This window comes from Sitodiplosis mosellana, unplaced genomic scaffold (assembly GCF_009176505.1).
Source record: "Sitodiplosis mosellana isolate CC-2019 unplaced genomic scaffold, AAFC_SMos_1.0 Smas_scaffold_21, whole genome shotgun sequence".
NCBI classification, from domain to species: Eukaryota; Metazoa; Arthropoda; class Insecta; order Diptera; family Cecidomyiidae; genus Sitodiplosis; species Sitodiplosis mosellana.
This window is the reverse complement of record NW_022595263.1, coordinates 500,487-516,710: the sequence shown is the minus strand read 5'-3', so window position 1 is coordinate 516,710 and position 16,224 is coordinate 500,487. Positions and strand designations below refer to the sequence as shown.

At 36.6% G+C, this 16,224-nt stretch overlaps 1 protein-coding gene across 1 annotated transcript in view; it reads left to right on the top strand.

The window, feature by feature from the left end:
• LOC129568713 (homeotic protein proboscipedia) overlaps positions 1-16,224 on the top strand; it is a 36,102-nt gene that overhangs the window by 15,693 nt on the left and 4,185 nt on the right. The gene's annotated exons all lie outside the window — the stretch shown is intronic.

The following is a 16,224-nucleotide window of genomic DNA, read 5'->3' as shown; positions in this document are numbered from 1 at the left end:
GAATAAAAAATAACAAGATAACTATCGTTGGTTTTATTTTCCACCTTGAACTGTAAGCAAAATGTGCTTCAAATTATTTCCATGGCGACTGATTCTTCCAAACGAACATGCACGTAGAAGAAATAATTTGTGCTGTTCTGTTTTTTTATTCCATTCCATTTATATTGGCCGTTGTTTTTTTTGCCTTTGGCTTCGTCGATCGTTTCATAAATTTTAGTTGGTAACTGTTTTCGTGCTTGCTTCGATATTTTCAAAATGAAACAAAAAAAAAACAAATTCTTCAAGCATCGCATATTCCGACTGGACCTTCGTATTTTTGATGGTTTATTTTTTTTCACTGTCTGCGACTCGTGCACGATCAATATTGTGTGCGAGAGCGAAAAAAGCGTTGACTTTTGATTGACAGTAGGTGTGTACAATCAACTGAAACCAAAAGGGGAGTTCTGTTTCAATGTGTACGCATGTAGTATGTGTGTGTATTTTTTTTGTTATTTATAAATGGTAAACACGGCGTTGTTTTACTTTGTATCCATTGCCTAGCTGTGGCTATTCTTGCACATAGATGATGAGCCATGTCGTTCAATGAATGCTCATCGAAAATCGACTCGTTCACATCACAACGGTTTGAATGTGGAAACGATGTACACAAAAACTTTGTACGATGAATTTTGAGCGGCAATGAAACAACAAATGGCACATATGCATAGATCATCAGTTGGCCAAGTTGATGCCAATGTGCGTCATGTGTTTGCCACATTGCATTTGATTGGGGTTACTTTTTTCGATTAGACGTGGAATTAAACTTGCGCTTTCCTCTGATAAGTTTTTGTGTGTGAGCGCTCGAGTGGGTGATACCAAAGACCGTGTTTATCTATTTACTTTTTAGATACAAGAAGAGAAAAAAAAAACTAGTTGTATCTAAAATCTTTTCTCCTCCACTACTTCCATTTATATTTGCTTGTGGAGATGTTGATAAATAGCAACAACACGTCAAATGAACGACGAACATATCATTTTCTTGGCCTCTCATGAGTTACATGATTTTCGATTGATGGAAAATTTTTCTTCGGCTCCAGAATTATTCAATCGATGCACCAAATATAGTCTTTTCCTACAACAATGTTATACTTTTACATGAACTTGATTCGATTCCACGGTTCGATTCGACGCTGAAATGCCGAACGATTATACTCCCTTTTCAGTTATACCTATAATTTTGAGTAATAGCCGTAGAACAGAGCCAAAAGCAACGAAAAGAAGAAGAAGAAGAAGAAGAAAAATTCTGTGCCTCGTTCGTATGTAATCAGATACACACACCGATATTCCTGCCAGAAAGTGTATGGAAATAAAGAGGGTAAATAAAGCCGCAATCCAATTTCATGGGCATTTTTTTTCTTGTGCGCCTCTTTTTTCTCGATGCATAGCAAATAGATGTCTAGTTTTCTAATTAAATGTATAGACCATTAAGATGGATTGGTGTTTGCGGCACAAATGTGCGCCTTCCACCAAATATGCGTGTATATATACTGATGAACTTCTGCCTTGTGGCTTCGTTCTTGTTTCATAAACGAAACCAATATCGACTTTTGCTTTTTCTTTTTAACACTCTTTTCGAGTTCGACCAATTTGAATGGGTGCAAGGGTTACCGTTCACAACTTGAATGTGACAGATGGAGAAGAAAAAAACCCATCCATTGCTTCTCACGAGATAAGGCATTGTCAACTTTTGACAACGAATTGCACTCAAAGTAGACAACGGTTAATTATTATTGGTCAAAGAATGTTCATCAATACTTATTAGACGACGAAAAAAAAAGTTTCGAAAAAGGATGACATTCTCTTTCTTCTGCATCCCGTTTATTCCAGAGGGACAACGTTTTTCGTCCATTTGAAGTGGAACCAAACGAAATAAAATTGGTCGAATGAAGTCCGTTTAATTTTTGTATCAATTTAATAAGGAAAAAGTCTCGCATTTTTTCCGTAGACCAACAATGAAACCATTTTATTCCATTTTTGAGTGGCACAGTTTCGACAGTAAACAAAAGAAGCCATTTTCCAAAAGCATAATTCCATTCAAATGGAAAAAAATATCCGCACAAAATCCGATGCGATAAGGGCCTTTCATCCATATTGGTTCTAAATCTCATTGTCTCGTGTTTGCATTATTTTCTGCATTTATCCGTCTACTCTCGACGACTCGCTTTAATTTCAATTCATAAATGTAACACTCCCTCTTTTCAACATTTTCCACTTGACTGTTCATCCATGTGTATGGTTGTGTCTTGTGTTTTCGTAGAGAGTTTTTGAAATATTTTGATTGACAGCTTACAACCCTCTCCACTGAGACCATGTTGTTCGCTGCGGTGTCAAAGTGCCATCGTTGAGAAAACATTTTGAAGTCTTTGTCACAAAAAATGTCGTATCCGTATGCAAGCTTCACTCGTATTCCCTACTCACATATAATCGAATAATCATTCTGTCATTCAAATTGAAGAAAACTTCGAAGCTTCAGTCATTGAAATTAACATTGAAACGCGATTTCCATTCAAGTAGACTACCTTCTTTTGGCCTATACTCGGTCTTGTGTTGAATCTCGAACATTGGACGAACAGTTTCATTTTGAACTGTAGAATAGCGCCATGTTCTAAATATGCGATGACGACATAATTGAAAATTTACAATTTATGGTTGTATTTTGTGATTGGAAAAATATCGTTTTATTTAATCATCGAATTTTCGGCAAATTGATTAAGTGCAACTGCTGGGGTTGGCTTACACTTATTAAAACACATTATTCGCACGCATTGTACCGATGTATACTTCAATGTCTTTGACTGTGTCGCACTTTCGGCTTGTGTTTTTAATATTTTTGCGCTTCAAAACGCATTTCAAATCAATAACGAACAGCGAACAGAAAATATTAAATAAAATATTCAAACTAGCGAAACAGATTTTTTCAATGAGTTTTCACAGTCATAAGGCACCATCATTTATCCATTGCGTTGCGCTCGTTCCCGATTTGATCTCTATTTATATTCAACGTTCACTACTATTGATGCTGAACTTTTTTGAATACAAATTGGGGAAAAGTGGGAATTCGCAGCGGTTCAAAGGAATGATTTGGTATTTTTTTGTTCTTGCTCTCTCGCAAAAATCGTAATCGCCAAAGTTGGTGCAACAAAACAAAATGCGAAAAACGCTTTATTGAAAATACCTTCGAGTAAACGGAATTTTTATTCGGAGTGGCTGTGTGTATATTGAATAAAATTACGATCAGTCAGTGGATGGTGGTGGTTGGGCGAGATACATGCGTATATCATATCCACACGCATTGGGGTGGAAATGTCACAGCCGAATGAAACATATGTTTTTCATTTTAGAGAGTAGCGCAACGCGCGTATTCCGAACATCTCGCAGCACTTCAACAACACACCATCATCACCACTGCGAGAAAGTGAGAGAGATGTAGCAGGCGATATGTATGCAAATGCTTTTCAGATAGATATTTGTGTGCGAATAATAATCTTTAATGGGTGTCGAGTGTCGAGGTTAACTGTTCTTTTTGTTTTGCTCATATCCGCCAGCAAAACTTTATAGTTACATTTCATACGTGTGCATCTATATATCGGCAACAAGCCGACTCTTCTACCACACAAGAACTCACAGTCTCTCTCTCTCTCTCTGTGCGCAATGACAACGTGCAACGATATACATTTGATTTTTATACACACAAACACAATATTCTGGCTTAAACCTACCCAAAAAGACCACGTAGTTTACAGTTTGCACATCATATATGATAAATGTACAATTTGCAGTGAGCGCGCGAGCAAGTGAACGAACGAACGAATCGAGATTCCCTCCATATTCACAGTTGAATGCGGTGTCAGATGTCTCTGATAGTGATAAATTGAAAATCTTTTTCTATGATTTCATGAGTGAGAGAAAACACTCAACAAAAAATATGATTGAATATATTGACGCCAGAAGAAAAATCACCTTTATTCCGTTGGCGTCATTTGAATTCATATTTTTGTTGTTTTTTTTTTCATTTCAACTTAAGTAAATGTTAATAAAAAATCACAGCAACAAATACTCGTGTTCAAATGCCGGAATGATTGTTGTTTATATTTTATTCACCACATAGTCTCGAGTCCGGCTCACAGGAGGCCGCTTGCTTTCTCTATGTTTATTTGGCACTTCATAATAATCGTGGAAGAGTGTGGTGAGCGCCGTCGTAATTTATAAATTATTATACCAATTTTGTTTTTTGCTGCAAACCACAAATTGAATAAAACCATTCGCTATGCATATATACAAGATTAACCCCTTTTTCTCGATGCTCACTTAAACCCGTGCACAATATGCGGCAAACATTGAAACAGTATTCATGCGGTAAACGGTTTTTGGTGGATCTTAAACTCACTCTCTAGCATGTCACTGCGGTTGATAAATTTGAAAACGGCTCTAGCATTATTATTTCCACGAGCACTTTGGGCATCTTTTGCCAGCTTGAAATGAAAATCATTCAAACAAGCCGCCTTGTGCCTGTTCATATGCACTCGACACTGTTTCCATTGACAACGACGCCAAAATATGCCACAACAAAAATTAAGACATCTTTTCTTTTTGATGATTTGTCTTCTGTTGACACACCGGATTAAATTGGAATTTGATGTACAACTCTTTCATTCAGCACATACGCTCATTACACCACAGACAATCCAATTAAAATGAGATAGAATGTGCTAATAATAATGACTTAGATGTGTAATGAATGTAAAATGTATGTCACACGCAATTTGATTAGTTCTAGAAAACAAAGCCCCAAATGGGACATTGCATAGCACAGTGCATTGAAATTGATTCTAAAATACGTTTTCGTGGCTTTATCATGATCAATTTTTATGATTTCTCATTTCTATTTTCTATTCCAAGTCTCTTCGTGTATTCGATGCTCAATCACAAGTAAAATTGAAGTTGAACTTGATACTTTTTAAGAATATTTTGCATCGATTATAAAATGGTCTCGATTTATAGTCCGTTTGGCACTTATGATAATTTTCAAATTGTGTCGACTTCTTCCAAAAAGGATCCATGTTCTACAAGGAGACGGTGTCACACGTAATTATTTATGTTCCAAAACAATTATTGCGATTGTTCGTGAAAGGGTTGCTAATCGTCCGAAAACAAATGATATATTTGGTGTTCCACATACCACATCATAAATTCAACATCCAAACCATTTGTTCAAAAGGTCAAATAAATGTTTTTTTCGTACCATTCTTTTGTACGTTTGCACTTTAAGCGATGACCGTTTAAACCACATGCACATTACTTTAATTTAGCATTCGCAACGAGCCCTCTGAAGTGTCTTTTGGTATCACAATTCCGGTCATATATTATTTTTCGGTTTTGCACACAGAAGTCATGTGTGTGTGGCTTAGTGAATTATTTGTGTAAATTGTGTGAGTTCCGGCTGGAGTGGTGTCATTTTTTCTCTGACTGTACGTATTCATTGAGCTGCAAATATCTCTCGACAAGTGTTTATTATGACGTGATAGTGGTCAAACTTGGTTTCGTGCGGTCGGTGGTTTTTTCTCTCTTTTTTTGCGAAACCAGTCGAAATAACATTATTATGATGGGTCCTGACCGAACTGCGGTTTTCACCATTGGGATCGCTTTGTTCATTCGAAATTAGAGATTGGTCCAGTCTAAAAACCATTTAAGTGCGTGTAGTGACCATTAATATGTGACCACTTTTGGACAGGTCATAAATTGCATGTGTTGTTTTTACTTCTGGATATTTTATCAAGTTGACTGTGCATCTTTGCCAAAATTTCACCCATCTAATTGAAAGGGATACCAATCGAGTTTGGTCCGAGTATGATCTTCTACCGAATGTTTGAATGCGTCCGACGATTTGAATATTTTCTGAAAGAATGGCCAACAATTCTTAGGTGAGCACCATAAAACAAATTCCAGAGCGTTTTATCTAAATTATAAACAGACAAAAGTCATGGCCACACGAAAGACATAATTCACTTGAATTTGTGCCTGTTTCCTTGTTTTCTCCGCAATACTTTTTCCCATAATTTCCTGAAGCCATTAAAAACATTTAGTTACAATCTAAAATATTCAGCTTTATTTACTTTGCCGTATGCTAAGCGACAAAAAAAAGCCGAAGACGAAAAGAAACGACTTGCGAGGAGAAAGCAAGCAAGAAAAAAACGAGATATTTTCATTTGTGGTGGCTTCGAGATCGCTTCGCCAAGTGCACTTTCGAAAAGCAATAAAAAGAAACTGTTTACGAATCTAAGGATTTAAAACAGTGCTTAAAACGAAAATTGAAGAGAGAAAAAAAATTGTCGATAAAACATTTAGGTAAAATACCCGTTAAAATGTGTAAATATTTTTCTGTGTTCAGCCGCCGTACGGTATGTTGTGGACGGTTTCGGTCTTCCAAGTGAATGCGCCGGTTGGTTTTCTTGTTTTTTTCTTTTCTGGGGGAGATTTTCACCATAAAAATATACATGTATACGGTTTCGGGAAACTTGGCGCGCAAGGAGGCTGTATGACTTTTCAAATAATTTGCATGATTCTCTTTAAAAGAGGGTGGATTTTTTTTTCGCTTCTGGATTACTTTTGCTTTCGCGGGTGGATTTTTTTTATTCGTCGGCAGTGATTCCACAATAAAAAGTCTTTATCTTGATACTGATCTAGTGGTAAGACCACATCTGATTTACTTTTAAAAGCATTCGAATGGCATTTTCATAAAATAGTTTATCTTCGACTCGTACAAAAAACTCTCTTGCCCACTTTGTCACTGGCTCGCTAGCTCACTCGCTGGCGACATTCAGCCAGAAAGCGAATAATTTTTTAGTGAGTAGTAATGTTAATCGTTATTTTCAATTGGTTGAATCGACATAATTTATGTAATTGTCTGAGCTCCGCGTCATAGCTGCTCCGCAGTATCCTTGTTTATCTCGAGGGTCTCGCGGTATTATCACGGGAATGATTGTGTAAATTTGTTCGCATTGGAATATCATGACCCGAATCGACAACCATATAAAAACGATGTTATCACTGTGCGAAGGGCGATTCAGACAAAGCACACAACCAAATCTTAAAATAAAACCACATTCATTTCGTCTGATTTATTTTCGGACAAAGTGAATCATGCTCGAAACTACAATTTCGAAACGGGTATTTAAAAGTGCATTTAGCTCCGACAACAAAAAAATTCTCGGAGCCTTACGACACCAGCCACAAACAAGATTTCCCGAGACGAACTTCCCAATTGGAAACCGAAACTAATTAGCAAGGTCAAAATAATCACGACTCTCTCAACAAACTACCATTTCTAGGTTAACAGAATCATTTTTCATTCTGATTAATTTTTCACTGCTATAATTAAGATATCACTGTACGATATCGTAGGTGACACTGGCACACACACACACACATACAAATAAAAGAGTTGAATAAATATCGTTTGCAGTGGATAGAAAACAAAAGGAATCAATTTTCGAAAATTCCATTTGTGAAAGAGTACGTAAATCAAGACCCTAATCTCTTCGACATCGGGAATAAATAAGAATTATTGACGCCACCGAAATGTATCGTATTCCCGTTTACCCCCCCAACACAAGGCATTTACATGCGTGCAAACATATGTCGTCGTCTGTAAATAAATCATACGTTTCTCCCGAAACTTAGAAAGTAAAGTCGAACGGCGTCGGGAGAGCTGGGAAAGTTAAGTGACGATAGAATGTTGATCTATGCGCCTATAAATCCGAGAAGCACATTTGAATTACCTGCTATATCTGTACGGGGTATGTGTGTGTGTATGTCTACTCGATGATAGCAGATTGTGTTCCGTGTTCCATGTTCGTATATATTCCAACTGAAAATAACGCTATCGTTCTTGTGGCTCTGATATATTTACTTCTCAAAAGTGTCATCAAAACTTCCGATTCAGAAGCGGTATCCTATCGGCTTTGCCAATGGAATCGGAACTTTGGAGTATCAACACGGGTTTTCTGGTGAAGATTTGAAGGAAACATTTGAATATGATTTACAAATCAAGTGGAAAAACTTGTGCAATACCAAAAACCGGCTCTGTCTTTGATCCGAAGACATGGAGAGTTCACATGAGTGTTATCGTTACAGGAAATTCAAGCAATCTCGACTCTCTTCCTGCATGCATTTCAACCCGAAAAATTTATGACAAACACCGCCAACATCACGCTTTCGCCACGAATGTTATCAAACTTACAACTTTTCAACCTGTTCTTAAATGCGCCATTACGGAAAACCTGTGGGAAACACCCAAAGCCGTTGTCAATAACAACATTTCAATATGTACGGCTGTGACCCGTTATATGTGTGCTAGTCGTGCATTCCGCTCGAACTAAAATTTATTTGACTAGAATAACCTTCAAATTAACATCTCACAGCTCAGATTCTATATGTGATTCGCTAAATCACTTTGTGGAGATCAAAATACGTATACATTCGATTCGAGACCATTAAAAAGATGAATTACACAAACACTTTGACTTAACGTAATTGCATTTGATCTTCTTGAACTGAACAAACTGAGTCTGAAGTGGCATTGACGAATAGTGATTTGTTGCTTTTCTCACAATCATTTTATATATTGATGCCACTGAACGAATGAATTGTTTTTTTGTGCGATGAGATTCTATCTTTTTTCTTCTTCTTCTTTTTCTACCGAGTCAGCATAATCTGCCGATCTCAGACTATTAAAATATAGACAGAAAAGTGTGAATTATAATTCCGGTGAGACTCGTGCGTTTTTTTCCACATCGGAATATATAAACTCGTTTCGCAGATACATTTCCACACGGTAAGCTGTTTCGCAGAACATCAAACTGAAATTAATGAGAAAAACCTGCCATAATGAATAAAGACAGGTGTGGAAAGCATTGCGAAAATGAAAAAAAAAAACAATTCAAACTCCATGTTACTTTTATCAATCAGATCTGGAGATATTCAGAGTTAGGCGGTGTTTTTCTGAAACCGCGCCATAGCAAATGATATCGTCGAGTGTAATGAAAAGTCTGCTGCCTCTTGTGCTTATAAATATTTAATCGCTACGAAATGAAGAAATGAATAACCGAAAACCTGTAATTATTTTGGAAAATATGTCGAAAAGAAGAAAAAGAAAGCAACAACACACAAAGTCTTCTGGCATTTGTTTGCATGGTGCGATCGATGCAATCGTTTGGCGTTCATGTTCATCGCTTAGTGTTTATGTATCACGCTTTGTGTCGGGCTGCCAAAGCAAAACCACCCGAAATAATAAATATATATAGTTGATTATTTACGCAGGTTTTTGTTTCATATTAGTTATTCATGACTATTCTTCGATATGACATTCATGTGCACCAGCACTAGTACCGAAATTATATATTTAAAGCTTTGGCTACGACGTTCGTATCGGCGAGTAAATAACCGAGTTGGTTGTGGACATTTACCAAACAGAAAAAAAAACTTATTTATAAACTCTTTGAGCGATTGATGTGAAATGGCACGAAATATGGCCAGAAGGAAAAGAGACGCCGTCGCCGTTGCTGCTGCTGCTGCTGTTGTCGTCGTATTCATCGTCATTGTCGACGTCGTGCATGTTCTCTTGCTTGCTTGTGAAACGTGTGTGCGTGTTTACATGCTATTGTTTTTGTTTCGATCGAGTAATTGTCGTTCCGTATGTTATTGTTACGTCTGTGCTTTTTCTATCCACATGCGCTTCCAAGCGATATAACATAACAACATTCTTAGGTATTTTATTCCATTTTAATAATTTAATTGTAAGACTATTGAAAAAAGAGACGTGGATTTTTTTGTTGTTGGCGTTCCATCGTGTTTTCTGTTACATTCGTTTGCGGCGTCGTGCACGAAACCATAATTGAATTAACCGAACGAACGAACACGAAACAACAGACGCTCGCTCGAAAACAAAATAAAATGGTGGATACCACCGAATGGTGCGCGCACACATATTTCAATATTATTAAAATAAAATTAAGGTGAAACTCCGACGAAGAAAAAAAACACACAGTAAAGAAGAAGAAGGAACGACCGACTAGCAAACGGTGTTGAGCAGAAATTCTCCTAAGAATCCGCTATTAAAAGTCGACAAAACAAAAGTTAAATCGAAATTGTTTCTTTCGGGACTATGAAGGGATAATGGAAATAATTGCTGTAATCATTTAAGAGAGACGGCAATATTCTCGAAATTATAAGAAACAACTCGTGAATTGGAGCAGGATATGATTGAAATTATATGATTCGGTGTCGGTATCGCGGCTGAAGAACATGCGATACTGAAATTTGCATAGCACCGAATCAACGCCACACAATTTTCGGTTGGCATTTTGAATGTAGCAATTCTCAGTTTGGCGACAGTATTTTACTCACAACTTCGACCATTTTGTCGAACGAAAAGCAAACACTAGATTCCACTTTTACTTTATTACTTCGTGAAATGGTCTTCGCTCGCAAACGCTAACAAAAACATTTTAATGTGATACGTGAATTATTCCGTCGAATCAGAAAGCACAAAAACCCGTATTCTCATCACAAGCGAACAAAGAAAATCGAGAGAACACACGAACGAACAAAAAAAAACAAACGTCAGACTTGAATATCGATCGACGTACTTCCTGTTACACGCTTTTTTCTTTTCTTCTTATTCTGCTGCTGCTTGCTGCTGCTATGTGTGTGTGTGAATTCTTATTAGTTTTTTCTTCATTTTAAAGAAAGACGCCGTTCGTAGGTAAAACACTTGAAATTATAGAATCGAATGAACAAACAGCGGAAAAAATGGCTGCCGCGAGATAATGTGCTCTCTCTCTCTCTCTCAGTTGGCCTTCGCAATACGATTAAACAACATAGATAATAGGAATTCGCATGAAAATCATAACACCGATAGCGGCACATGACAAAAGTGCCTCGAAACGAGAAACAAAACGAAAACAACGAAAATTTTCATTTCCGAAATATTCTCTTTGAGTGTGCTGATTTCATCACCTCGCCGCTCGTAAACGAAATTTTGTATCTATCTCCATTCAATGGAAAAAAAATGAAATTGTTGCTCACAAAATAAAAATCGGACGGTGTTTTTTTTAAAATCCGGCATCATATCATTTTGTGGATGGCTATCGCAGACATCGCAACTGATGCAATAATCATTAAAGTAATTTTTTTTGTAGGAAAATGATTGTGAGTCTCGGCAAGCGCGCAAAAACAACAACACGGAATCGGAAAATAATGGCGAATGCCGAACGAAGCTTGACCAATATCGCATACAAAATAGCGTCTATCTCGTAGAATCACGTAATTATAGCAATTTTAATAATTTCAGCTTCGCTTCCTAACCAACATTCTTCGATTTGATTGGCAGATACTTCGAAGGATCGTTATTTTATATTTCAACCAATAATATAATTTATTCACATCGCATCGCTGGCCAACGATCAAGTTGTTCATATCAAATCAGGTTATTCCAACATAATCCATCGTAATTCAATTTTAATAAATAATATGTGCTCATTTTCAATCGCTTCGCACGGAAATAATTTAGATTCAAATTAGATTTAGAGATACTATGGCATAGCATGTGCGTTATTGAATTGAATAATTAAAAAAAATGTGTACATGTATAATTTCAGGCGATGCTCACGGTAACAACACAACCGTAACACGGCGATATTACAATTTTCTTTGCTTTGGAATATGTTTTTTTCTGTCTTTTTTTCCTTCAAAGAGGTTGTCATGGTTCAGATTTAATATATATGATGTTCAATATTCAATGGTCATATTACTGCTTTATGTGGATTGAATTCCACCGCAATCCTTTCCAGAACAAAAACAGAATGTTTGGAGTCTTAAAAAGAAAGAGCCAAGACAGGCTTGTCCATTCGATGTAGCATAATCCTTTCGGCATCATCTGCACACTCATTTATCATCTCCTGTACATTCTTTTTAATTATGCGTGAAGAAACCAAATCAACAGAGCACACACAAAGCAATACTCATGTGCATGTGCGGTAAGGCCAGAGACTTTCTTCAATTATACGACTGTCGAAGCGGTCAAAATCATAAATCAGAGGCAAAAAAATCTCTCTATTTGGGAGAAAAAGCCGAAAAATTATGATGAAAATGGCCAGCAGTTATGGAAACTCCGTTATGCATAATAAGAGACATTCAAATGCGACGAATGACATCTGACGAAAGACAATTTATAATAATTTTCTCTTTCTCTTCTCGCCTTTTTCCTCTTCTTTATTGAAGGGAAAAACTGTCCATTCCGTGTATTGTTCACAGCTTCTTTTGTGTATTTTTGGTTTCATTACATTTGGAAGTGATCTTGTTGCAAAAACCGAATAGTTTTGGATGGAATGCCAGGCACGGAATGGGATTGCTCTTTAGCAATATTGAGGATGTTTCGCCGAAAAACTAATGTGCACCAGCAGCAGCAATAGCAGTAAAAATCCAAAATCCGAATGGGAGAATTCAAATGGTTTGCAACGAGCGACCGGAAAAAATGCGAAAGATAGAAAAAGATTCTGGAACCATTTGAATGATTAATGATGTTTTGTGTACGTTTTAGTATTCCAAAGTATTAAATCAGGAATTTTCGTTCTTCTTCGAATCGCGCGCTGCTTTCTTTTCTCTCCTTCTCTCGCTCTCTCTCTCGTCTTGTTCAAATTTAAATGTTCTGTTGTTGTCGTGTGTCAGATTTTTTTTTCCTTCTTGTATGTTTGCATACTGCTTTCCGTATTCCGTCCTTTCATTCGCCGCGTGACAAATGTAAAAATGTGTCGTCGACAGGTCTCCTTCAAATTCATAAAAATGTATACATTTCATGCATAAATGTATAAATATTTTCATCATTTTTCTCGCTTTGCAGCACATTCAAATCGCATTTGGCCATGCCAAGGGTTGAAAAACTGATTCGAAATGATTGTTTTTCTCTCTCATATTCTTCTTGTAATTCTTTGATTTTTATTTCGCCAACTTTGACCTCTCCTGGCTTCATTCCATTCCAAAACTATTTAAGGCGCACAGTTTTGGGTGAAATATTTCATTCGGATTCATTAATGCAAAACAAAATTGTGAGTTATTATGCAAAGGAGGAAATCGTTCGGAATTTGGCATCTCAAACCAAACAAAACATGATCAAGCCAATGAACATTTCCCACTAATGTGTGGGTTGAAGATGAAAGAAAATGTGATGTTCACCACATTTACCATATTCAAACCATTAAATGAGCATAATTTTCTAAACAAAGGCGCACAGTTGCTCTGCCAGTTCATTTGAATGGAACAAATCGATTATTTTCATTTAATTTTTTAATTTCCAAACAAAAACCGTGTGCGTTTGATAAAGACATACGTGCCGCATGCAGTGCGCCAGAGTAATATCGATTCAATTTGTAGCAACCTTCGATAATTTGAAGTGAACGATTAGATTTGGAAAATACTATCTTTGAATCGGGGGCTCTGTAACTATTTTCAAATCATTGGTTTATATCTAAAACAGAAACAGAAAAAAATTAGGACACATTATGTAATGGACAAATTCATGAACAGTAAAATTGACTGGGAACGCAAGCACCTGTAACGAATCGATAAGTCGAATGAACGCCTAGAACGTAAACATGGAGAGAGAGAGAGAAAGGAAAACGGCGAAGCGGCTGAAATGTTTGTCTAGAAAAGAAAATGAATCATTAATTATCACATAATCTGCCATCTCAAAGCAATAGGAGAATTCTAAGAGAAAAAAGTGAATCGATTTTCAAACAAAGAAAATTTTGACAAGAACAACAAACCCAAGTGAAGGAAGAGCTCGGACGGTGGTTAAAATTAAAGCATTTGAACAATTTGAAACCTTGACATACAACATAGAAGTAAAGATATGAAAACATAAGTAAAAACACAAGTTCAAAATTCTAAATGAAAAAGCAACCCGTTTCCTGTATTGAGGTTTGAAAAAGACATTTTTCAAATTTTCAAGCCAATCCACATAGCATATTGACGGGTTTTAAGTAGCTAAGAAAAAGAGAAAGGCTGCACTTTGCGGTTTTCCATCGTCCAGACTAGACGAACTTTCATCAATTATGTACAGTTTTTATTTTCTCCTTTTTAAAGTCATTCGAAATCCTTCGCTGGAATGTTAAATGGTGGACAAAGAAATCGAACAACGAAGCTGTTCGAATGATTCGGTGATGAAATTAGACGAAATGAGCGCGGATTAAGTCATATATCAACATGATGCATCAATGAAAGCTAACAATAGATCAACAATAAATATTTACCGTTTATGTGCTTCTGTGATCAGCAAATTCTGAACAATGCTAGCCACCAGATTTCATTGAAACTGCTACAATTTATCAAACAAACACACACTGTAGGCATACACACACACACACAGTTCAAAGTAACTCATCATCGGCATTATTCGAGCGTTCAATCACTTGTTGATAGACGACGCAAAGTGCAGCATTGAAACGGGAATGTGCCCATAAATAACTTTCTAGATTGAGAAAGTACAGAAAACGTGTGAAATAATTGTTAAAATGTTGCTACTCGAAATAATCTTTCATTTTTTTCTCTCTGTCTCGTTCGATTCATGAATATCACCAGAATACGTAAAACTTTACATCAATGGACTCGAACACATTAATTACATTCATGTTTTCGAACAAAGGCCAAGCGAGATAAAGATAAATGAAGAATGGAAATCGGAGGCATATACTGACGAAAATTTATTAATTGCATTAACTGAACCAGAAGCTCATCGCATTGAAAAGCTAAACGTCAAATCGTCGATTGTTATGAGGCAGTTCATTCATAACAATATTTTTTTTGTAAATAGCTTTGGACGTTGTCGGTTGCTATCTCATTATAAATTTCCATTTCAAGTCGAATTTCAAAAAGAAAGAACTTCAACAACCAATTTCATCTATTCATTCACAACGAGCATTTAATTATCTCACTCGCCAAAAACAAACTAATACACGATTTGTTTGAAATTCATTGCATTCACGCATGCCGATTAGATTGCACCTTTTGCATATTGATTAATTCGAAACGGAATTTGAAATTTGAGGAATAAATTTGTGGTTGCATTTCGTAGGGTAAAACATTTTCCAATCAAGCACAGACAATGGAGCAATTTCCCATATGCTCTCGCATTGTTCGTGTTGTCCCGAACAGACCGACACACGGAGAGAGTACCGTTTCAAAGCCGCTGAATTTCGTGTGTAGAGTTTTAAAAGCAAGTTTAAATGCGATTTTGATTGCGTCGCAATTTGCATATTTTGTTTGTAGATTTATCCGCTTGTTTTGTTTCGAATTTTCAGTCTGTGCGCTTGTTGCCAGAGACTGTGCAAACAAATTAAAAGCAACGCAAAACCAACCAACTGCAAAGATCTTTTTCCATTCAAATCGTCGAGGAGATTTGTATCACACACACACCAGCACCGACAGTTATTTTCATACGGATCGCTTTTTAAAATGGTAATCTAGCATCACAAATCCCAATAAGAAAACCAATTCGAAGGTTACGACTATTTTTCGAGCTGAACTTTTCCTTGTTTTCAACAAAACCGAGGGAAAAAATATTAAAATTAGAATTTCAGTATCGAAGCGGAAATTAGTCGATAATTCTTTGCTTAAGTTCAATATGTAAATACAATGTGAGCGCGATTTCTTTCGTCACCCGTCAAAAATAAGAAACATAGACAAAACTCAGTGGATGAGTATGCGTCAAGAGCATAGAACATCGTTGAATCCCGTATTTAATCGGTGTGACTGAAGTCATGTGAAGTGTCAAACGCAACGGATATTGTTTAGTGAGCAATGTTTACATGCCATAGAAAATATTGTCATCGCAAAAATACTTCACCGAATAACTTGAATAGATGCGACGCGCGATAGATGAAGAAAAAAAAGGCGAGAGGAAAAAAAACAAATCAATCATTTTTGAGGCAAGCGAAACGCGGCGAATCAAATTCACAGTGACAACGCAGCAGTGTGAAGTGAAGTGAACGACGGAAGAATTTCCTTCAATTTCGTATATATTTTCCATCGTTTTCAAATTATTTCACAGAGCCCGACTAATACCTGCTCGTGCATCGCACAACCTGCGACTACGATATCAATTCAACAACGAACATTTTTATGATAATAAGC